This window comes from Glycine soja, chromosome 17 (assembly GCF_004193775.1).
Source record: "Glycine soja cultivar W05 chromosome 17, ASM419377v2, whole genome shotgun sequence".
NCBI classification, from domain to species: Eukaryota; Viridiplantae; Streptophyta; class Magnoliopsida; order Fabales; family Fabaceae; genus Glycine; species Glycine soja.
In genome coordinates this window covers 31,221,498-31,247,523 of record NC_041018.1, presented here as the reverse complement: position 1 = coordinate 31,247,523, position 26,026 = coordinate 31,221,498, and the positions used below count along the sequence as shown (strand labels likewise).

The 26,026-nt window shown below is 31.0% G+C and overlaps 1 long non-coding RNA gene across 3 annotated transcripts; it reads left to right on the top strand.

The window, feature by feature from the left end:
* Nucleotides 1-18,147: 18,147 nt before the first annotated feature.
* Nucleotides 18,148-23,020, top strand: LOC114392953. Of its 3 annotated transcripts, none has more exons than XR_003662438.1 (6): nucleotides 18,151-19,071; nucleotides 19,403-19,933; nucleotides 20,211-20,351; nucleotides 20,797-20,862; nucleotides 21,049-21,114; nucleotides 21,218-23,020. It is a non-coding gene; the product is annotated as an uncharacterized LOC114392953 (long non-coding RNA). The 3 variants fall into 3 exon arrangements; XR_003662437.1 differs by having other exon boundaries at nucleotides 18,152-19,071; nucleotides 19,403-19,454; nucleotides 19,710-20,351; XR_003662436.1 differs by having other exon boundaries at nucleotides 18,148-19,071; nucleotides 19,403-20,351.
* The last annotated feature ends 3,006 nt before the right edge of the window (nucleotides 23,021-26,026 follow it).

Sequence of the window (26,026 nt, the reverse complement as noted above, 5' to 3'; positions counted from 1 at the left end):
CAATACGTGTTCTTTCCTCTTCCCTAAGCCTAGCTCTCAAAAGGAGTAGTTCCATTTGTTGCCTATACTCGTCAACACTCACACTCCCTTCTTTGGAGCTTGTCCATAAGCTCTCTTTCATAGTAGGAGGGGATGTGCTTCTTCCTAAGGGCACTTTTCAAGTCATTCCAATACTCTACTAGAGGATCCCTATGAATCCTTCTTTCCCTAACAAGGGAAGTCCACCAATAGAGGGCATACCCTTGTAAGTATGGGAGGTTAATGTTAGCCTATTGAGGCTTTCCTTCCTTTTCTCTCCTATGGGAGTGAGGTCTAGGATATGACCTATGCCTTCCTCCATAATAGTCACTAAGTTCTTCACTTAGGCTCTTGCAATAGTTATGACTACTATAGAAGGCATGTTTTTCTTTTCTTAACTCTTTTAGTATTTTCCTTCTTTCTTCTTCCCTTATTTGTTCCTTCTCATCTTGATTTATTTCTACCTTTTCTTTTCCTTTTTCTTTTCTTTCTAGTTTTTCTTTCCATAACTTGACGGAACTCAACTCATCTAATATTCTAGATAGAGGGTCCTTATGACTAGTACCCTCACCATTAACACTAGATGAATGATGACTCATGTTGGTTCCTAAGTTAGTTGTGGTTCTTTCTTGTTAGGGGTTTGCAAAAAAGTAAAAGCTAGGGTTCAAAAGAACTCAAGATAAGCATGATAAGCAAGAAGAAAGTATTATGTAATATCAAGATAAACTAGGCGTGACTAGTAAAGAAAATAAGCTATGAAAGTAAGCAAGAAATTAAAGTCTAAGAAATGTAAACTAGGCGGATCCTAGGAGTGTATCAGATGACCACATTTAAAATAAATTATAAAAAAATATATAAAAAATGATACTTTATACTATAGTCAGGAAATAAATACTTTTATTTTAAATAAAATTGTAAATTTGTGTCCTATTATACCTTCTTGTTGGTACACTCTATCCATCACATCAACTACATTGATTCATCTCTCTTCAATGAACTCACCAATTTCTCTTTCTTCATTGATGATTTGTCTCTCTAAAATAAATTGTCTGATTTTTTCTCTATTCACCTCGAGTCAACGTCTCCCTTTTCTATTCAAGAATTTATGTCCTTGGTTTATTTAACACACTTAACAAGATTAAATTCTCCTCTAACATACTAAATACCCAAACTTCTCTCAAAATTTTTGTTTGGTTAGGTTGCTTAACAAAAAAAAAAAAACACCCAACCCAACTATGTTTTATTTGGTTAATTCTTAATTTAGACCAAATTCGACCCAACTTGAGCCACTTACTGATGGAAGCTTACTTGAGAAGCTTCTATGAAGGCTGGATCTTTGAGCTTCAATAAGGTCCTTCAATGGTGATTTTCAGCCATGGAATTGCAGCGGAAGATAAAGGAGAAGAGGTGAAAGAAGGCGTCATCCACTAGAGAATAAGCCATGGAAGGAGAAGCTTCACCACCAAGAGAGTGCCTTGGATAAGAAGCTTAAAGAGCTTCAATGGAGGAAGAGAATGAGAGAGAGAGAGGGGGGGGGCATGGGAATTAAAGGAGATTAGGGAGAGAAGTTGAACTTTGAAGTGTGTCTCACAAGTTTCACATTCATCAAAGTTATGACAAGTGTTACACATGTTTCTATTTATAGCCTAACACATGGGAAGCTTCCTTGAGAAGCAAGGAAGGTAGCTTCCTTGGGAAGCTAGAGGAAGAAAGCTTCCTTGAGAAGCTAGAGGGGGGCTACTCACACCCCTCCAATAGCTAAGCTCACCCACATGCCAAAAATACAATGGGAAGCTTCCTTGAGAAGCAAGGAAGGTAGCTTCGTTGGGAAGCAAGGAAGAAAGCTTCCTTGAGAAGCTAGATAAGGGCTACTCACACCCCTTCAATAGCTAATCTCACCCCATGCCAAAATACATGAAAATATATAAAAAAAAAAGTCCCTACTACAAAGACTACTCAAAATGCCCTAAAATACAAGGCTAAAACCCTATACTACTAGGGCACCCTTAACTTGTAGGGTAGGATGTCCTTAATTTGTAGGGTACCCTGCAAACCTAATATTTACAAAGGAAAGTGGACTCAACCTTGGCCCATGGGCTCAGAAATCTACCTTGAGGTTCATGAGAACCCTAAGACCTTCTTCAGCAGCTCTAGCCCAATCCTCTTGGAGCCTCTTGCTCATGGCTCTGATGATTGGTCCCTTCCTAGGGAGGATTGCATCACTTACACCCCTAATATAAAATGATGATATTTGGGTATATGGGTCTGCTTGATCTATATATGTCAGATCTAAATATGTTTGTACATAAATGGGTTGAATCAGGTTGGTCCATGAAATAAATAGAACAACATAAATTTTCTTGTAGTAGACCTTGAGTTGGCAAAATAGCTTGTTAGCCTAGCAAAATATGGAAAATGATAAAAATAAAAATAAATTATTAATAAAATATAAAAATAAATATTTTTTTGGTTTAATGAAATTGTAAATATTTTTTTTTTGTTATACCCTTTTATCGATATACCCTCCTAACTACATCCGCTTCATCAATTCCTCTCTCTACAATAAAGTTCACTCACTGATTTCTCTTTCTTCATTGATAGGTTATTTTCTCTTAAATAAATTATCTAGTTTCTTTTCTTTCCACCTGAGGCCAACATCATCTTTCTCTATTCAAGAATTTCTCCTTTTGGTTTAATTAACACACTTAACAAAGTTAAATTTTCCTCTACAATTTTTAATATTGAAATTTTAGCCTAAAAGTTGCTCATTTCAAGAACTACATCAAGATTTGTGTTCCCATAAAAAAATTTGAAACCACTCAATTTCACAGTAGATAATGTTTTGATTCTATGTTAAAAAAAAATTACAACCTTATCTAGATTTTCATTAATCAACATAGATTTAAATGCTAAAATCACAAATATAGAAATTGAAAATGAAGGTATGCAACTTATTTTGGCAAAGGAAATTTACACTCATTTGCCAATTTTTAATATTGTTGTTTAAGACAGTTTCTCTCAATTTCAATATTATTCCAAATTTTCCAAAATTGTGAAAAATACAACATTCATTTAATTTAAATAAATAGTGTTAAGTCTTAAGATGAATCAAGTCCCTCAAATAGTTTTGATTTGATGCAAACAAATACTAAAGTTTTAAAAAGTTGTGTTTGAAATGCTAATAGATGAAAGTGTTGCATTTGCATATGATGAATCTAACGATGAATCAAACCATAGCAGATAAACACTAGATATGTAAGCATTTAAGATTAAATTAATGTTCTGCATGTGATCATTTGTGTTGAGAATGTATAAATATTATTCATTGGATTTGTCGAAGTAAAGGAAGTAGGAGAAAAGCCAAAGAATTAAGCTTTCCTTTCACATAAAAAGTCGTGCCAAAGCAACGTACAAAACTCTTCACTAAGCAAAAAATTGATTTGACCTTTGAAGCTTGATTTGGAGTGTTATTCAAGGAAGATAAGCAAAATATTTTACCAATTTGGAGTGACCGGAAGTTGTCAAGCATTAAATGTTGCATTAAATGCTCCAACGGACACCCAACTTCAAACGATTAAATAAAGACAAAAAGAAGACCAATTAGAGTAAACCTATAAATACCATGTTGAAGTGTTGGTGTTACAAAATTTTGAAGGAAGCATTACTCAAACTCTTTGTATTTAAATTCTCTTAAGTTGTGATAGTTCGCAAAACACATCGTAAATCCTGAGAGAAAAACTCTCTAAGTTTAACCTTGTTTATCCATTTTAAGACGTCAACTTAAGTTTGTTTGCACCCAACCTTAAAACAATATTTTTATTTGTGTAGGGCCAGAAGTGGCTTGGTAGGAAACATTACTTTATGTTTTTCTTTTTTTATCTTAGAAAGGCCATTGTAAACTAATTAGGTAGAATCAGAACTGGTAGTGAACAATACTTGTATCCTTGTGAGAAAGATAGTTGAAACTTGACGGGTTTCCAAGAACTGGACATTCTTAGTGGTAGAGACAAAACAATATAAAAATCTATGTGTTCTTGCTCTTTCTCTTTATCTATTTGCCAACCCTTGAGTTGTGATTTTCGTTTTTACAAAATAAAGCATTATTACTTGTACAAGCCTTTGGTCTAATTCTCTTTTGTCTTCAAATCTTTTATTAGATGCTAGTGTGTTTGCAAAAAAATCTTGCGAATTTTTTTAAAATCTCAATTCTACCTCCCTTCTTGTGATTTTTGCCTTTACAATTTAGTATCAGAGCTTAGCCTCTAAGAGGCTTAGCACCTTATAATGTCTATAAGAAAAAATCTTGATGGAAAACCAAGACGTTCATGGTCAGTTCATTAGATAAGGAGCTTATCTCTCAAGGCCTTTAGCCTTCTTGGGAGATGACTATCCATATTAGAAAGATCGTACAAAGATTTACATCAAGTCTACTTAGTACCAGTTGTGGAACATCATCATCATGGGGATATTCTCATCATTAAACCAGAGGTGAAATAGACTCTAGAAGACTACGACATTCTCCAGCTCAACAACTAGGGTTGTTCATGGATTAGGTCAGGTTTGACTAAACCCATTACCCAACCTGATCAAAATTTTGTATATTGGTCGAGTTTGTGCACGCTTATTGACAAACCCGATCCAAACCAACCCGATCATAAACAGGTTGGGTTGGGTTATTTTAATTGGTCTTGATATTTAAAAATTATATTTTATTTTGTAAAAATTATAATTTTTTAGAACAATAATTTGTTTTTCGCCTAAAACTTTGTAAGTATATAATGACTAAATGCATTAAAAAAGACTAAAATTGTGAGAATATTTGATTGATATAATTAATGCTTTTAGTGCTAATACAATATTTTTATATAGAAATAAAATCTTGTATTAGCATGAGAAAATATAAATAAAATCAAGACAAATATAAAAACAACAACTTAACAAAGAAAAAAAATCATGGGTAGTTTAATTTAATGTGTTTGTATTTAATAATACATTTATATCATAATATATTTAATTATATGTTATGGGTTGTGCTGAGTTAAAAATAAATCGTTACCCAACCCTTACATTGATCAGGGATGAATGTGTTGGGTTGAAATTGACCTAAACTCTAAAATAAACCCAAACATAATTAATTGGTTCGGGTTCACTGGTTACCCATACTCGTGAACACCCATGTCAACAACAAAAGCAAGATATAATCTGACCTATGCTTTGACAAAAGAATACCACAAAACTTGTAGAGTGAAAATAGCCAAAGAAATGTGGGACTCTCTTCGTGTCAACTATGAAGAAACAAAGGATGTCAAACTCATAAAAATTACTATTGTTGAGACAATATGAGAACTCCATAATGAGAGATGGAGAGACTATTGAGGAAATGTTTGGAAGATTACAAACTCTTCTGAATGGTTTGCAAGCTCTTGGATATGAATACACAAAGGCTCAAATCAACCTGAAGATTCTAGACAATTTTCCTAAGGTGTGGAAGCCCAAAACAACTACCACTCAAGAAGCAAGGAACATGAAAACCTTGACCTTGGATGAGTTGTTAGGAGCATTACATGTTCATGAGGTCCATTAGCAAAACAAAGATCAATTGCTTTGTAGAGATTCTGCTTCCCTCAAGATCATAAAAAAAAAAATAAGAGTTGTCTAAAGCTCTCAAAGTCAAAATTATTGAATCTAAAGCTTCAGACTATAACACAACTGGATCTACAAAGCCAATTCTTCTGATAAATTAGACGAACCATCTTTAGTTTTAATAACTAAGAAATGAAGTAGTTTGTATAACTAAAGATTTGGGGAAGTTTTTGAAAACTTATTTAAATAAATTACACAATCCACCTTATTTAAGAGAACTACTTAAAGAATTAAAAGAATAAAGATTTTATTTGAAATCACATGGGAATGCATTTAAAAGTCATAGAGGGCACATTTTTATGCATCCTAGTGGAAAACTTTCCTTTTTTACTTCCTTAACTAGTGCCTAAAGGCATTGGTTAGCATTTGTCTTACATGTAAGTTAACATCCATGGTAGCTTTATGTTCTTCTCCGTGAGTCACTACAATAAAGTAAATATATTAATCAAATTTGATAGAACTCCCAACTTTTTACATTTTATCCTCTTATGAGAAAGAGTCAACGTCATCTACTATGTTGTCAAAGGAGTCTTTAACTTCTTTGCAAGATGCTCCTTTGATTTTGATAAATATAGAGAAAGATCTTTTGTGGTCATTGGGGGTTGGGTTCAATTATCAAATTGTTGCATCAGTAAGCCAAGTACTTGTAACTAGTCATTCTATGCATCTTCAACCTTTCTCTTCTGCAACTTAATGAGTTGTCTTTTGCATCTCTTCTCTTTTCCATTATTTGTTAGCTTACACTCTATGAATTCAAAATGTATGCGTTGAAGGATCCGTTGAGTGCTAGTTGTTAGTCTTAGTGGTTCCTCATGATTTTCAAATTTGAATCATGAGAAGTTTTATGGAGATTGTTGTTGCAACATGTCTTCTGTAGATGTTTTGTAATTGTAGTGAAATGTTCTACAATCTTCGTTCTACTAGTTACTTGTTCTTTGACTAGGACAATTGTCTTCATTAAGTTCCTTTGATTGAAAATCATCATGTATAATAATTAGCTTGCAAAGGCTAGCAAAGAATACTTAGTTAAACCTTTAGAGGTTTAGAATACTGAGGTGTTGGGAGCTTATGGAGGCTTTAAAAAGAAAGAATGTTACTTGTAAGGGTGCTTGGTTTTAGCAGAAAAACCTACAAGTGTAGGTACTAGACATAGTCTAAGTTGAGGTAAACCAATATAATTTATTTGTGTATTGTATCTTTCTTTACTACTTCTCATTTGCTTATACCAACTGCATACATATTTAAAGTTTTGAAAAAAACATAAATATAATAATATTGATCATTCACGAGAAGTTTATGAAACAAATTTTTTTGTTTAGCATGACCGCTTAGGGCATTCTAGGTTTATTATGATGCAAAAAGTAGTTACAAATTCATGTGAACACCCATTAGAGATCCATGAGAATCTTTTGTTAAGTGATTTCTCACGTACTACGTGTTCCCAAGATAAGTTGATAATAAGACCACCAACAAAAGAATTGATAAAGAATTCCTTACATTTTTAGAGCAAATATAGGTTGATACTTATGGATCACACCAACCACAGGGATTATTTAGATATTTTATGGTTCAACTTTTGTTTGGTGTCAATTTGCAACTAGGAGTTTGTGAGATTGTTATCTCAAGAAAATCAGTTGTGATAATGTTGGTGAGTTTACATCTCAAGCTTTTAAAGAGTATTGTATGATAATTGAAATTTATGTTGAACATACTGTGGAAAATGTTCATATACTCATGAGAGCTAAAATGTTAATATTTTCTTTGGGACATGCAATCTTGCTTATATGACTCTCTTGATAATGACATTTGGATGAAACTCTCTGAAGGAAATAATTTGCCCAACAATGCATATTCTTGAGAAGCATATTCTTTATGGACTAAAACAATCAAGTCACATGTTGTATAATGAACTTAGTGAGTACTTGCTAAAGGAAGGATAAAAAAAATCCTATTTGTGCATGTATTTTCATTAGAATATGAAAATAGATTTTCCATAGTTGTTATTTGTGTAGATAATGTAAATACTATTGGAACTCTTGAAGGGCTTCCAAAAACTATGGATTGATTAAAGAAATAATTTAAGATAAAGGACCTAGGAAGCACAAAGTTCTGTTGGAAAATTAAGTATTTAAATTGTGGAAGCAAAACTTCCAAGCTTATTTTGATTATGCCAAAGACTCAAGTCAAGAATCAAGATTCAATCAAGTTTCAAGAATCAAAGATACATTTACACAAGATTAAAGAAATAAAAAAGATTCAAGTGAAGATTCAAGAGAAGACTCAAGATATGCAAGAACCTCAAGAAAAACATCAAGGTAAGTATAAAAAGAATTTTTCAAAGAAAAGATTGAATAGCACAATTTGTCCAAAAGAATTTTTCAAAGAAAATCTTTTACCAGAGTTTTTACTCTCTGGTAATCGATTACCATAAGGCAGTAATCGATTACCAGAAGCTCAAAACAGTTTTATAACTATTGTCGCAACATGCCCTTTTGCGGGCGTGCGAGGCGAGGCTCATGTTAGACAAGTGGCCTCAGATATCTTAAGAAGGGGGGGTTGAATTAAGATATTCCAAACTGTTTCACCTAATTAAAAATCTATTTCACTTTTTACTCATGTTATGAATTCCCTTAATGACAATCTTCTTAAATATTAATTCAAATGAAACAATTTGAATATGAATATAAAGCAATAATAAATAAAGGAGATTAAGGGAAGAGAAAATGCAAACTCAGTTTTATACTGGTTCGGCCACACCCTTGTGCCTACGTCCAGTCCCCAAGCAACCCGCTTGAGAGTTCCACTATCTTGTAAATTCCTTTTACAAGTTCTAAACACACAAGGACAATCCTTCCTTTGTGTTTAGAGATCCTTTACAACAAGAGACTCACAGTCTCTTAATCCCTTAGAGAATGAGAAGAAGAAGAAGAAGAACAAATCTCTCTAGAAAGAGATGGATTTTACAGATTGAGCACTCAAATAATTCCTTAATGAATTGCAATTGAATTGGCCAAGGAATTCTTAAGAGAATAAAATGAATTTGCTCTTTGAGAGGATAAACACTTTGTTGTTCTGAAAAATCTCTAAGCAATTTCGTGTTTAAGTCACATATATATAGACCATTGGTGGTCATGAATAAAGCCTTTGAAAAGTTGTGACTCTTGAAATTATTTTTCTGAAAATCCTGTCTGGTAATCGATTACAGTAATTGTGTAATCGATTACAACTTTTAAAATTTGAATTAAAACGTTTACTAACTGCTGGTAATCGATTACCAAAATTGTGTAATCGATTACACAGTCTAAAATTTCGAATTCAAATTTTTGTAGCTGTTATAAAACGTATTTGGCCACCGGTAATCGATTACATCCTCTGGTAATCGATTACCAGAGAGTAAAACCTTTGAGAAACACTTTTTAATTTAAATCACTTGGCCAAACCTTTGCTAATTCAATTAGGAATTCCCTTCCTAATATTCTAGTGATCATCTTGATGTTGTGACTTGTAATCTTGAAGTATTGTCTTGAATTTTAATCTTGAAAAGCCCATTTGCATCAATTGCAACACATCATCATGATCATCATCAAAACATCAAAGCCAATTGCATCTACAACTCACGGGTGCGCTTTCCAAAGGAGGAAAGATGCGCGGAGTCGCCACCAACGTTTATTTGTGGGAAACGTCAAAAAAACCAAAGGAAACCGGTCAAAACGAAAATTCTAAGTTCGGGAGTTGTATTTACGTTTGAGGAAGGTATTAGCACCTCTCACGTTTGTCTCAAAGGACAACAGCCTATTTTTTAGAATTGTGAAATTGTGTTATCTTACCTTTTATTTCTTTTTTATTTTTGAGGTCGACAAAAGCGGGGCTTTTGCTCCTACGTACCCTCCATCGAAGAGGAAATCAGATATACGTAGTTCTTTCTTAAGCGTGAATCAAGCGATTCTTTTTACTTGAAAGGTGATCATTTTAAGGTGTTGGACCTTAAAAATGATCCATTTACTTGATAAGGAAAACTGAGATGATAAACTTTCAAACCCTTTTTAGTGACTTTTTTTGTGGACGAGCTTGACTAGGCGAGTTGATTTTAGCCTTAGTTTCACTTTAGTTATTAGTCAATTCAATTAAGAATGAGAAATCACAAAGAGAAACGTCCGATTGATTTTTCCGCTTTTATTTTACTAAAAGGTATTTTTTTATTATTATATTTATTATTTTACCTCTTTTTTTGATTTCCAACGTGGTTACGGCACGACCGAAAGGTCGGAATTCATTTTAACTGAAATTAACGGATATTACAAATCAAATGATCGGTGGAAATTTATTTTATTTTTTGATTAGGCGAGAAATGACTTAAATAAATGACTGAAGCACGTCAAAAGGGAGTACGGAAAGTAAATGAAACGAGAATAAAAGTACACAAAATAAATGGGGACCGCCACGGGTACATAGAATGAATTAAAAAGTTCAATTTGGAAACTTACCCGTTGAAGAACGAAGAACGGATGAAGAACGGTGAATAACGGAGGAAAACCTTCACGGATTTGCTTATGGAAACATCTCGGAAGCGTTACGGAAGCACCTCGGCTTGGATTTTCTTCACGGAAACAATTTTTTTTCACCCAAAACAGTTGAAATACATCACCAGGGGGATCCCAGACCTTTAGAACAGCCCCCTTCAGCCTATTTATAGGAAAAAGGGGGAGGAGGTTGCCGCCCAGCTCGCCCAGGCTTCAAAAAATCATTCTGGAAGGCCCAATTCAAAATTTCGAAATTGCTATTTGCACCCCCTTCTTTCGTAATTTACGGAAAAGTTATGGAAGCATATAAGACTTGATTTTATTCTTTTTTTCTCTTCCCTCTCACCCATATTAAGTGAAATATACTTATTTAGGGTTATAGGAATTTTACGAAAGCATTACGGGTGTCCCGGAATCCCATTTTTTAACCAAACGGGGGAGGTGGTTGCCACCTAGCTCGCCCAAGCGAGCTCAGCTCGCCCAGGCGAGCTAGGTTGCTTCCACCTTAAGCAAGAAATTGCCCAGGAACATCTAGAAGTGCCAGATTCGAAAATTACTATTTGCACCCCTATTTTACTAAATACACCCCCTTTCATTTTTTTTGCCGATTCTTTTTCTGTAACGTTACGAAAATTTACGAATTTCGTAACAACACTTATTTTCTTTCCGTAAGGCTACGGAACCTTACGGATCATGTATTTACTCTTTTTTAGCTTTCGAAGAAGTTACGGAAACTCACGGATTGCGTAACCATGCTTTCTTTTGATTTTCGGCGCATCTCGGGACTTCATATATTGTGCAACAAAGGGTGCCAAGTATCTCGAAGCGGCCAATCAAAGGTTGCATGTCATCAAGTAATAATCCCCAGACGAAATTAGGGTATGACAACTATTTTACAAAGTAGTAATCAATTACCATGGGCATGCACTCGATTACCAATGTTTTTGAACGTTGAATTTCAAATCTCAAGAGTCACAACTTGTGACAAAATATTTTCAAAATAGTGTAATCGATTACACAATATTTGTAATCGATTACCGGTGGTTTTTGAACGTTGGATTTCAAACCTCAACATGAAGAGTCACAACTTTTGATAAAATAAATTGTATAATCAATTACATCATAATGGTAATCGATTACCAGTGACTGGTTTTCAACAATAAATTTCCAAAGAGTCACAACTTTTAAAGTGATTAGTTTTTGCCAAGAGTCACAACTTTTAAAGTGGCTGGTTTTTGAAGAAATTGCCTAGAGTAACAACTTTCTTAAAGTGACTGGTTTTGAAGAAATTGCCAAAAGTCACAACTTTTAACATGGTTTCTTCAAGACCCATCAAATGGCTATAAATATGTGACCATGGCACGAATTTCAAGAAAATCATTCACAACATCTTTCTAAGAGTTTTTGTTCAACACTTGCTTTGTCAAGAAAAGTTCATTGGTCAAAAACTTGTGCTATTCTATTTTCTTCCTCTCCTTCATTCTTACAAAAAGTTTTTCAAGAGACCTACTCTTGGTGACTGTTTTCAAGAGAAGGTCTTCTTGGTTGCAAACACTGAACACAAGGGACCAACGTTCCTTGGGTTCATTACATGAAGCAGGATTTGCTTCTTGGTTGATCACTGGACACAAAAGACCAACGTCTTTTGGGTTCATTGCAAGAAGTGGGTATAACTTTTTAGTTGTTATCGCTGGACACAAGGGACCAACGTTCCTTGGGGTTCATTGTAAGAAGTGGGAATAACTTATTGGTTGTAATCACTGAACACAAAGGAGGGAAGTCCTTTGTGGTTCATTGCTTGTAAAGGATTTTACAAGGATAGTGGAAATCTTAAGCGGGTTGCTTGGGGACTAGACGTAGGCACGTGTTGTGGCCGAACCAGTATAAATCTTTTTTTGCATTCTCTCTTCCCTTAATCTCTTTTACTTTCTGTTGTGTTTATATTTCTTTAAGTTTACTTCTCCTTATTTGTTACTCGAGTAACTTACAATTAAAGAAATAATTGAATCTAGGGAATATCTAAGAAAGGGAAATTTTTAATTAGGAATAGTCAACGAAATCTTAATTCAACCCCCCCTTCTTAAAATTTTCTGAGGCCACTTGTCCAACATAAATAATAGAATTTGTGCACTAAGAATCTTATATTGCAAAGGTGCTTAAAAGGTTTTATATGAAAAATCACATTCACTATATGTTCCAATGATTAAAGGTCTCTAGATGTGAAATAAGATCCTTTTAGATGTTGTGAAAAAGGATGAAGAAGTACTTGGTCCTGAAGTACCATGTCTTAGTGTTATTGAAACACTAATATATTTTACTATGCATACATGACCTAATATATCATTTCCCTCTTATTCAATAGCAAAATATAATTATTAACCAATATGAAAACATTTAAGCATGTACTTCGTTATTTTAGAGATTATTTTTCATATCCTCTTAATGACATATCATAAGTTTACATGAGGTGATACAACAATTCCACGATAATATGTGAAACAAGCCAAAATAGGCACATCAACAAATCATGCAGAAATTTTAGTCAAACATGAGGAAAAATGACATCGACAATCATATGTGAAGACAATATTACATGTATTGCTCAATTGAAAGAATGTTACATCAAAGGAAATATAACAAGGCATATTTTACCAAAGTTCTTTTTCACCCATGATCTTCAAAAGAATGGTGATATAATATCGTTCACGTGAGAATCTAGAAGATTTCTTTTTTTACAAATTCATTATCACGGAAGACTTTTGAGAAACTAACTCACAAGATTGAATTTCTTCATCTTAAAGATGATTGCCTGCATGAGGGGGATAAATAAATACATTATGCATTCTTTTTTCCTCTGGCATGGTTTTGTCCCATTGAGTTTTCCTGACAAGATTTTTAATGAGGCAGGTGATTATGTATTGAAAGATGATATACTCTTTTTCCTTTAGTAAGTTTTTTCCCATATGATTTTTCCTAGCAAGGCTTTAACGAGACACATTCTTAGATGATGGACATCAAGGGGGAGTGTTATGAATAATCTAATTATGGATGCTCATATCTTTGATCAGATATGTTATTATTGTTTATGATTTTTCCTTATTTATGTTTATCTTTTGCAACTTCCCCAATTATATTTTATATTTATAAATAGTCTACTCCTCTTGAAAATAATATACATAATTATCATTCTCTCGAAAAAATCTTCTTCTCTGCTTTCTCTCTCTACCGTTCTCCTCCGATTTATACTATATTTAATACACTTGTTGATGAAAAATTACTTGCTAGCAAGTCTTATAATTTAGTGGTATGCAAAGGATCGGAATTCATATATTTGGTTTGATTTAATTTAATTTTAAAATTTTATTCAAAATTAAATCAAATTAGGTTATACTTAACATAACTAGCTAAATGCTAAAACTTATAAGCTATCTTATTAAATCATAAATGCTTGATAAAATTATTTATTGAAGTAGCTAAAAATATAAAATGACTTAAATGGCTATTTATATGATATTTTTATATATTATTTTTAATTTTATTTTATGGATAAAAATACATTTTGAGGTGTTATAATTATAGTTTTCAAATAATTTTAAACTCTTGCAATTTTTATTTATAGATGAATTGCTTCCATTATATTTTTAATTTTAAATATTATATCTTTCATATTATTTATTCTACTATTAATCTATACTATAATTTAAAATAATTTCAATCAACTTTAAAATTAACTAAAAATTACACTTAAGTAGACACTATACTTTTATATGTTAATAAGCATACTAGTTAAAATAAATATTATAATATAAAATTATTTAAAAAATAAATAAGTCTAACATTTTCCATTGTCAATTTTGTGAAGTATAATATTAAAATAATAGATTAAATATTATAAATAATTAAGTTATTAAAATAAAAATAGTGTAATATCAAAAAAATGTGTTGGAGGAATGAATAAAAAATAAATAAATAGTAAAATTCTATTATATTTAAAAAGTATAATAATGAAATTTAATAGATATTTAAAGGATAAAAAAGAATAAAATATAAAAAGTTAGAAGCTCGTGTTTTAAAAAAATCATTTGAAGTAGAATTTTAAAAGACGTTAAAAATTATTAAAAAAATATTTATTTAATAGTTAAATAAATTTTTCAATAAGTAAAAAAATTAAAAATTAACTTAAATAATTTGTTAAACATAACCTTATTTAACTACAAATTATATTTATACTTAATTTAACTAACATTTTAATTTTAAAAATCGAATCAAAGCCAGATACATCACTATTTAATTCTAAATCTTGAATCAAACTTATTTAGTTGTTCATATTTTTGTATTTTTTTTTTTAAGTATAGTTGGTATGAAAAATGATTAGTCATTGTATTGGTTAATACAAATCAATTCCCAAAATAAGCAATTGCCTAAAGGAATGGACTTTGTTCCTCGATTGAGTTTTTAGTCCATTCTAAAGATCTTTTTAGCTTATCGTGGTAATGAGGTTAATTGTTACACTATATTACTACCAAAAAGAATTTGTGATAAAAGAAATGTTGTAAACGACTACATAAAATTGGCATAAATATAACTCAAAATTATAAAGAAAACTGTTTAAATTGGAGCAAGTAAATGAAAATATGGAAATTTACATTGATATTGATCGGAAACATCTCTTATCTCATATTTTCTGCTACTTATCGAGATCTAAGCATAATCAGCAGCCATAACAATAACTCCCAAAATTAAAATTATACATTTGCCATGGGCAAAACGCGGTCAAACCAACTCTCCATAGCATGTTACATGTGATTTATGTGCAACAATTTGAGTATATAAAATTATTCCATCAAACTACGTTGATAGATGACAATTTTCCAAAACTTAGTGTTAATTATACTGTAATATTTGGGAACATTTGAGAAACAAGTGGGCAATGAGTCACTTTTAGAATTATTTTTTTATTCTCTGTGAACTCATAAGTAGCCTCCGGATTCACCTAACTCTTTATTATTTTCACTCGACATTTTGATATTTTTCAATTCCACTTGGACCGGATCGAGTTGAAATAAAGAGCATACATATATACCAAGAAGTATTTGTTTTACGGTATATACCATGAGGTATTAATATAGATATGTGCCATCATTTTCTTCTATTTTCTAAACCCTTTTTGCACCATTTTAATTATTGATTGGTCTTAATTGTCAATTAATCAGACAATTTTATTATTTGAGCTCATTTAACTAATTTGATGTTTTAATCTAATTTTAGGAATTAATGAAACATTGGGCTTAATCCGGATTTTGGTTATGGACTTGAAGAGGGCAAATAAAGCAGCGCTTACCTTAGTTAATTTCTAATTAGGAAATTTCGCAATTTTATTTTATGTTGTTCAGTGTTTATTTCGTTTTGGGCCAGAGTATTGTAATAGGGCCCAATGACTTTGAATGACTCTTTTTAAATAGCAGCCTTGGGATTCGTGCAAGGCCATTATGTTATGCTATTCATTATTCAGAGCTTTTGTTTTAGGGTTTTACGTTTTCTGCTTTGATGTTACTGTTCACGTAATGCAATTTTACGTTTTCTGCTTCTAATTACAATTTCGTTTTCGTTCTTGCTTCTTCTTCTACTCTCATTTACGTTTCTGTCTCATTTACATTTCTGTTCATTTACGTTTCTGTTTCATGTTTCATTTGTGTTTTCTGTTTGAATCCATGGAAGGCTAGATTTTCTGGTGTTGTTTCCTTTTGAGGACGAAGCCCAAATCTCTTTGAGGTTTCGCTTGTAATGTGGTTTCCTGGCAGTTTTTCCTTCATCAGTTGTCCCAAATTCGTGAATATTAATCAGTGCACGCTTAGTGTTTGATTAATTGCCTCTGAGCCTAACTTGCGTTCATGCTTAATGGACGAAGGGCTAACTGGTGTATGTGGTGCCTAATCACGTATTGAAAACCCTAAGTTGATTTTCGCTTGGTAAATTGAAATAGGGTTGGATTAAGTGGTTGACTGTTAAGGACGAATTCTCCATAACCCAGGATAAGAGAATGACTTTTGAATCAAAGGAAACAACCCGTTTTTAATATTAGTAGTTTCGTATTCCAGTTTACTTGTTCTGCTCTTTAATCACAAAACAAACAAACCCCCCCAATCGTTAGTGTTACTGCAAGTATATTATGAACATTTGGTTTGTCACTGTTCGTTGGGAAACGACCTAGGATCACTTCCTAGTTACTGCATTTTCATGTTTATTTGATTCGGGTACGGCCTCGATCAATCATATTAATTTAAAATTCAAGCTATAGTTCATAGAATGACAAGTTCACAGCGACTAAGCTTGTGAAATAATTTATTTTGGGCACGTAACTTCATTTTTTTTCAAAAAAAAAAAAACAAATTAACTATTTATTGTATTTCTTTTGCAAAAAAATTATGTTAATTGCTTAAACCATAAGGTATAACTAACCTGATCTCGTTTTAAAAGATATATGACTATTTATTTTTACCACGTACTATTTTCATTAAAAATAATTAAAATTTATGTATATCCAAATTGTGTCGTTTCAAACGTAATATGAGTATATTGTAAAATTCTCCTTAATCTTAATTAAAAAAAGAAAATTCTTAAATCTTTAATGGATTATTTTGCTAATTGGGGACACTAAAAACCACATTACAAAGGACATAGTTGAGGATTTTATTCTTCCTTTCTTTTGGTGATAGGATTTGATTCCTACTAATTATGTATAATTTGGTCAATAAAAATAATTATTGTATTCCCTTTCGTGTTTAAGACTTAAGAGGATTCCCTTACTTTTATAATGCAATTTCTTAGTTATCCTATTATGTTTTCACAAGATTCTAAAAAATCACATCAGAATCAAGCACAATGTCTAACTTAATTGTTATTTAAAAATGTTTTAATCAACTGATAGCATATTCCGTTTGCGTATTAGCGTTTGTCCACTGTCAACATAAAATTATGTCTTACGATTTTTTAATATTGTTCTAAGAACCTAACACCTAAATGATTCTTAAATTAACTGAGGGACAATGTGTGGTGAGCACTAGGAAAATTAGTATTGGACCTTTCGCAAGTTGCAACTACATGATGAAGATTCCACAATATTTGAGTAGGGTTATTTTAAGATTCATTTTTCTTAAGAGGGTCAATCCAACAACAAAACAATTAAAGTCTAAGTTTTAGACTCACCAATAAAATAATATTTGCTAAAAAATTTTAATATAAAAAAATCTCATTTGTTGAAAAAAAATTCAACACAACTCTTATTTAAATTAAAACAATCTCTCTCAAAATTTGTTTTAGGTCTTACTTACTGTTAAGTTGATTATGCTACTTAAAAGAAAAAATTGAGTCAAAGAACATTTGAGAAAAGAAACTTCTAAACATTTTTATGATTTTTTAAGCTAATTTTTAAAAACTTTTGACTTACACTTCTCCTTTTTCTTCTTTATTTCAAATTCTAAAAATACACTATTAAAAAATTTCAACTTACTAGTAATTTAATTTTTTATACAATTATCAAATTACTTTAACTTTACATTTAAAACTCTTATTTTACTCTTAACTAACTTATATATATATATATATATATATATATATATATATATATATATATATATATATATATATATATATACTATCTATCTCTACTATCTACTATATTATAAAAGAGAACCTCAGGAAAATTAATGGTGTGCCCCTTCTTAGAAAATTGGCACCTGTCTCTTTTCCTGGGTTTATGGTCATTTTAACCTTGCTTCATTTGTTGACACATGTATTTTTTCCTTCTTCATTTGTTGACACATGTAGTTTGCCCTTCTTCATTTGTTGACACGTAGGTTGAGGGAGCTGGTGCTAGAGCAAGCAAAAAGCCACGCCTCAATTACATGCCACAGAGCTTCCTGTATTGTTCAAATTCAAGTTTTTCCTTTCTTTTTCTTCTTCTCATTCCCAATTCATTTTTCTTTCTTTTTGAAATTCACCGTTTATAGTTTTTGAATAAAAAAATGTGGATATTTAGCGCCTAATTAGGTTTCATCTTTTATGAATTTTCTTTTGATAACTGTTTTTCGTTGCATGTAATTTTACATGATCTTTTGCTTATATATTTTTGTGGTCTTTATGGATGCTTCATTGCTGTATATTGATTTTGTTCAGAGTTTTATGGGAAACTCTACGTGTTTTCCTGCATTTTCCTCCGTGCTTACTTATCTGGATTTGCATGCAAGCTTTGCAGCTCACAGCATCTTACTCGCAAAGGTTTTTTCTTTCTCGATCTTTTTTTCCTTTCCTTCTATCTTTTTCAATAGGTTGTCACCGTTTTCCTCCGTAGGAAAGAGATTCATGGGGCCATCGAAGGTTACAGAGGATATGGATACTTATCGTATAAGGCCCTTTCCCTTATTGCTAATTCCCACTCCCTTTATTAATTTGCTTTTCATCTTTTATTGATTTGCTAATCTCCGTAGGTTTCATTTTTTATTAATTTGCTTTTCATAATTGTTTTTATTCTCTATCGAAGATCATTAACATTATTATTCCAATCTTGATTATTGTTTTTTATTTGGCAAATTCGCAGCATGTAATTCTGCAAAGCGGTCTAGCTTGTGTTTTTGGTAATTTTCAACATGGGTGGACTTTCTATATTGTTTCCTAGGATACTTACATGGACTAATAATTTCATCTAGCTTTATTGATCTTTTTTGGCATTGTTATAGACAGTTCTATGTTGTTTGTTTTTTTGACTAAATTGGGTTACAATTTTGTAACACGGGGAGCTTAGTAAATTCATTAACCACTGACATGAGATCAAAGTAGCACCTCTAGCAAGGAAGAATAGTTGGCAACTAACCATCATTAACCTTGGACTGAGGTAACTATAACAGCTCTCTTTAAGTTCTTTTTTTTTTTTTTTGTTAATTATGTCAATGTTTGAGGTTTTGAGTTTAATTTCCCTGCCATTATGTTCTGCATTTTTGGTCTGCTGCTTTGAGTTTCAAATTAAGAATATAAATTGCAAGATACATGTTTATGTTATTTTCAGTTGGAAAGATTTGCTTACTTTACTTTCCAATTAAAATTTGAAATTGGATCTTACATCATGGATATGTAATTAACTTTCCCATAAACACCCCTATTTGAATTTTGATACCCCATTAGTTCCTCACCAAGCTTGCTTCACAATGTCGGCTTCTTTTTTTCAGGAGCTTCCATTCCCATTTATTAAAGGCCCGAGATGGTTTTCCCTTTGCTGGTGTAAGATCTTTGACTCTTCGATCTATAGTGGTCAATATTCTTGCCTTTTGCTGAAATTAAACATTACAATTTTCAGTTTATAGAATTAAGCTTTTTTTAATTGTTGTCAAGTCAACTCAATTGAGAAAATTAGAACCACAAATCTTTTGGTGTGTTCAAAAATTTCTAAGAGCAAGATCCATTGAAATGATTTTTATGGTTGAAGAGATATTGTTATATTTGGCATGATGTGGATTATTTGTTTTAACTTTGCAGCTTATTGATTTACAAGGTACTTTGATAAAGAGGTGTCTGGGTCTAAAAACTCTTAATCAAAGAAGAAAATGCTTAACCAAAAGAAAATCAAGGGTATGTAATCATTTTGTGTTGGTGCCTAATCAGTCTTGATATGAAATAAAAGGGTACAAAATTGGAAATTGGTTGCTTCTCATGAGACTGAATATTTATTCTTGAAGGTTGATGCTACTATCTTCTAAAAGGTACATTACATTATTGAAGTTTTTAATTTATATTTTTCTCTCAATGATTTCATTTACATCATTGCATTATGAAGTGTTAATCCCCTTATTTTCCCTTTTTCTGAGCATCTTCCTTTCATTTTTGGTGAGTAGTTACATGTATATATTTATGTACACTTCATCTCATTTTTTTTTACCAATTGATTGCTTGCAATTAAGTTGATGGTGCTTGCATAGAACAAAAACAAGGAAAGGGTTATTACTATCAGACACTCATGGTCAACATGTGCTCTATTAGGCTGAAGTGTATCAGCACTAGAGCTTTTGTTTGCATTTTCTTGGACAAGGGACTCCAATAGGTGCTACTGGGCACTGTGCGCCACTACTTTGCTGAGTTGCCTCTCTCTAACATTGACACTCGCACTTATACATCTTTGGGGTATTACTACTGATTTGTTATCGGACATTTTTATTTTTTATTCTAATTTTTTACTTTTCTATTTTCTAATTATAATTTTTTCTTCCCAATATATTATAAAGTGCACGCTGATATGTAAAAGGTTTTACATATGAATGATTAATTTACAAAACCAAGTGATTTATGAACTAAGAGCAAATATATTACTTCTATTGCTTTGCTATTTTGTGATGAATTGTTGATTAATAGCAACAGTGTGTCTTCCTTTATAAGTAAAGGTTATTGCAGATTTCAATCCCATATTATTTATGTGAATGATAAATTTAAAATAAACCTGATATTTAAAAAGAACTATTATTAAAAAAAAACTTTGATTCTTTTTTAGCTGTCTATTTGTTCTGGTTGATTGATCTCTCATTGAATTTTTTAGCCCCTTTTTATGTCTGTATATATAAAAATGTTTCAGGCTCTGTGTGAGGAGTTAACTAGAAAAGTTGCCACTTTGGTGGCAGAGAATGAAAACCTAAAGAGGGTATGGTACTATCTCTTATTTGATATCTTATTAACATTTTCCTTTTCCACTTCCTCTTTATTTTGTTGCACTTATTTGTATGAAACATCTATTTAAGATATTTATAATTTCTCAATTTATTTAATCCCGTTTGATGTTTACCTGATCATTCACTATATCTCATTTTGTGGCATTTCTGACAAAAAGGAGAAAGAATTGTCTTTGAAAGAGTATGAGTCTTTGGAGACTACAAATAAGAACTTGAAGACACAGGTAAGATGTTTTGCTATGGTAGAAATCTGTAAGCATAATATAACTTTTGTTTGCAAAGAAAGTATATCAATACAGGTAAATCAACATTATCTTCCATTTGCAGATAGCCAAGTCAATAAACACTGAAGTGGAGAAAACTCCTGTTGAGCCTGTGTCATCTGTGGCTGAGATAACACCTTCATCCGGTAATGGTCCATGGTTCCTTTATAACCATTTTCCAGTTCCACAAATATTTTGGCCTTCCATCCTTCAGTCTTCTAATCCAATTCATCTACAAAATACATCATTTAATTCCATCGCCATTCCACCTAATGCTAATGTTTCATGTTCTTCCGAGTCTGATTCACATCACAAGCAAAATAACCTTATAAATGATAATCGAACTCGAGTAATCACTTTTTAAAATTTTATTTTGATCTATCCTTTTGATTTTTGAGGTTGTAAGTTTCTTTCTTTAGCTTAATCACTAGAAGAAGATAAGAAAGCTTTTGAAATGACTGAGTCAAAAGAGGCAACATTGCTTGAAGCATAGAAGATTTCCTGTCGTAAATCTGAAGTGGATTTCAAGTTCCTGTGTTCTTTGCTGGTTTCTCAAGTCAAGAATTGGGAAGTAACACATTCCTGTTTTCGGGATTTATTGTTCTTTATCATCATCATCATCATCATCATCATCATCATCATCATCATCATCATCATCATCATCATCATCATCATCATCATCATCATCAAGTCATGTTTTAGGAAATTGGAGGATCTGATGGTGCAACTTCTCCAGCAGTTGAGGCTTTAACCTTCTCTCATACTTACTGTTTGCTGCTAGCTTTAATTCAATTTAGTTGTCCACCATTTTTTCCTGCATTATTTAAATTCTACTCATCTTAATTTTTTGCTTAATATTTTTTAAGCATTTAATTTAAACCTGATTCTTGCCGAGTTTCAGTTGGTGATATCTAATTATGATACCATTGACAAGGTAGTGTGCTTATTGGATAAAAGCATTGAGTGCACATGCTCTGATGCATTTATTTTTCATCTTTTCTAGACTCTAGAATGTCATGTCTCCTGATAATTGAGATTATCTAATTTTGAATTTTGTCATTAAGTTAGGCCATTTTTTTTATATAATCTTGGACTGCTTTTGTCGTTCAACTTCTTTGTAGGGAAAGAAAAGAAGAATACCCTAATTGTATTTTCTTATGTATATATTGAAATTAATTTCATAGCATCTATTCAAGCAATGTTGTTGGTACCCTTATTGTATTAATTTATAAATTGAAATTAATTTAATTTACTCTTAAATATCTTAGTCTTCCCCAATGGCTGAGGAATCTAGCACTCAAGCAAGTATTTCAAGAATAATCATGCTGGCTGAGGCTTTGTTTGAGGTTTTAACCTTCTCTCATGCTTATTGTTTGCTGCTAGTAATTCAATTTAGTTGTCCACCATTTTTTCCTGCATTATTTAAATTCTACCCATCTTAATTCTTTGCTTTATATTTTTTAAGCATTTAATTTAAATCTGATTCTTGCTCAGTTTCAGTTGGTGATATCTGATTATGCTACGATTGACAGGGTAGTGTGCTTATTAGATAAAAGCATTCTGAGTGCACATGCTCTGATGCATTTGTTTTTTCATCTTTTCTAGACTCTAGAATGTCATGTCTTCTGATAATTGAGATTATCTAATTTTGAATTTTGTCATTAAGTTAGGCCATTTTTTTATATAATCTTGGACTGCTTTGGTCGTTCAACTTTGTAAGGAAAGAAAAGAAGAATAGTTTCAAATAGGTAGGTTTCCTGTTTTCGGGATTTATTATTATTATTATTATTATTATTATTATTATTATTATTATTATTATTATTATTATTGTTATTGTTCTTGTTCTTGTTTGTTGTTGTTGTTGTTGTTGTTGTTGTTGTTGTTGTTGTTGTTGTCTAATGAAATTTGACTCCATTTCAGAAAATGAAAATCTATACTGTTTGCAATTAAACCTTATATAGTTGAATCCTGCTATTGGTGGAAAAGGTGGTGTCCAACCATGGGACGACTTTCTTGAAGAAATGGATTTTGATGATGGAGATGAAATCTCTATTTATTATAGGTATTATGAAAAAAATTTGGGATATCATAATTAGGAGGCAGGAGGATTGGGAGGATACTGACATCAACTAGACTACCTTTAGTTCCAACAAACTCTGTTAATGTTTACTTACCCTATTTTGCTGTTAATCTCCATTTTCCTGTTAATCAACTTTATTATTTTGGTGTCCATCAACATTTAGAGAACGCTTACCAAACAACATGTGCATGTGCACAGGTTGCAAACTAGTGTGTGTATATATATATATCAAACACTATTCTGACCTTCATTTTTAGTGTTGCTACAAGGTTATGTTATAATTTGGAGTGACATGCAGGTTGTCGGAATTCCATGTGTTGTGATCCATGAATTAAAATTTTATCTATTTATGACTTTCATAAGGGAATTATTATTTCTCCTTACAAAACTTAAAACTTTTCAAGAAAATGACTATTTTACCCTTCTATTCAAATACCTCTCCTTCTTTTCCCTCCCTCTTACCGTGTTTTTTTTCCCTCACCTCCGTTAAATACATTATAGAAACATGATTTCGTTGTAATTTTTGTTGAAATATACAACGAAATCACACTTTTATTTTGTATTTAAAAAAAATAAATAAATATACAATGAAAACATGATTACGTTGTGATCTTCATTGGGACACATAACGAAATCATATTTTCGTTTTGTATTTTTTTTGTTTTTATGACTTTTTATTAATTATAAATGCAAGTTACTTTTTTAAAATAATCAAATTAATTATGATATAATTTACCATTTTTAATAGTACTCAATATCTTTTATAACTATAACTAAATTAATTGGATACAAGTTACCATTTACAAACATAATTAAATTAATTATTATAAGAATTATCTTTATTAATCCTAATCAAATATATTATTTTGATTGCAATTAAAAAATTAATTTATGTCATCATTAATTTAAATTTAAAGTAGTTTAGGTAAAAATTAATTTGATTACTAATAAAAAAGATAATATGTGTCGTCATTAAAATAAGTTGTATAAAAATAATTCAAGTAAAAAAGGTAAGTTAATTCTACAATTAATTTTTTTTGAAAAAATACGTATGGAAATATATTTCCATTGTATAAAAAGGAGGTGCAAAAAATTTATACAAAGGATTTTGGATTTTGTACACAAAAACATGTTTCTCTAATGTAATTTATTCACACCCCTTTTTATACAACGAAAATGTGTTTTTATTGTTATGTCTGGGGCAGAAAAAATACACAACAAAATCGTGATTCTGTTGTATATGTATCAAACATAATCATGATTTTGTTGTATATTTTATTCTAGGAAGGGTGACTTTGGAATAAAAAAATCAGTCCCTTGGTAGGTGCCAAGAGTAATTTGCATTAAAGTGCTCTTGGTCCCTACCAAATGGTTAAATTTTTTTTATTTCAGAATTATCCTTCATGCAAATCATGATTTTGTTGAATAAAATGCATAACAGAATCATGATTATATTGTTATACGATTTTTGCATCCTTATTATAATTGAATCATGATTTTGTTATATATATAGTGATTCCATTGCATTTTTTTTCTGTCACAAATATAACAATGGACACATGTTTTCATTGTAAAAAATTAAATGTGTTTCCATGAACAAAATCCAAAACAAAAACACATTTCTATTGTTGTAATTTTTTTGCATCCCTTTTCTATATAAAACGTGTTTCCATTAGGTATTTTTTAACAAAAAATTAATTACCGAATTAAGTTATTTTATTTACTTGAATTAATTTTGATATAAATTATATTAATGATGACATACATTACCTTTTAACAGTAATCAAATTAATTGTTACATAAATTATCTTTTTTATTTAAATTTAAATTAACGATGACATAAATTACTCTTTTTAATTGTAATCAAAATAATATTATGAATGAATTTGTTTACAATTAATAAGGTTAATTGTTATAATAATTAATTTGATTACCTTTATAAATGGTAACTTGTATCCAATTAATTTAATTTTAATTAAAAAAGATACTGACTACTATTAAAAATGGTAAGTTATATCACAATTAATTTAATTACTTTAAAAAGCATAACTTATATTTATAATTAATAAAAAAATCATAAAAACAAAGAAATACGATTTTATTGTGTATAATTTTCTCATTCCGTGTTATGCAACAAAAACATGATTTCATAGTACATTTCAAGGATGAATAATTTCAGAATTTTGGGGGATGATAGGGGCTAATAGCAAAAGCCATTGGGCCAATAACAACTCCCCTTCCAAATATTTTATTTTATTTCATTTCTTGTTTGATTACAATTTCCTTGCGGTGGCTTGAATAATTTAGGCTTTTTCTATTCACACCTTCCTATTTACTAAAACCACCCCTCTTTCCCTTTATTTATAAGTAAACTTTAATTATTTTTTTTCATTTCAGGTATTCTCCTTGTAGGACCAGGTCAGAGAATCTATAAGCGAGTTTGAATGGATTCTAAAATTTACCAATTCTTATTAAGTTCTAAGTAAAATCTTATTTCCATTTTTTTATAACAAGATTTTCCTAAAATCAATATCTAAGAATTAAAGATAGAAAAACATAATTTTCAATTCATTTTTCAAATTAAAACCTATAATTCTTTGGATTCACTTGCAAATTACATAAACTGGATACTAAAATCTAAAGAGAGAAATTATATAAATCAAGAGAGAAATTATATAAATCAAGAGACAAAGGTTTATATTGGTCTAATCATAACTTATGTACATCCAATTTTATCCAATAACCTAAGTTGGATAACACACTATAAATTTCAAGGTATTACAAGCGCACTTC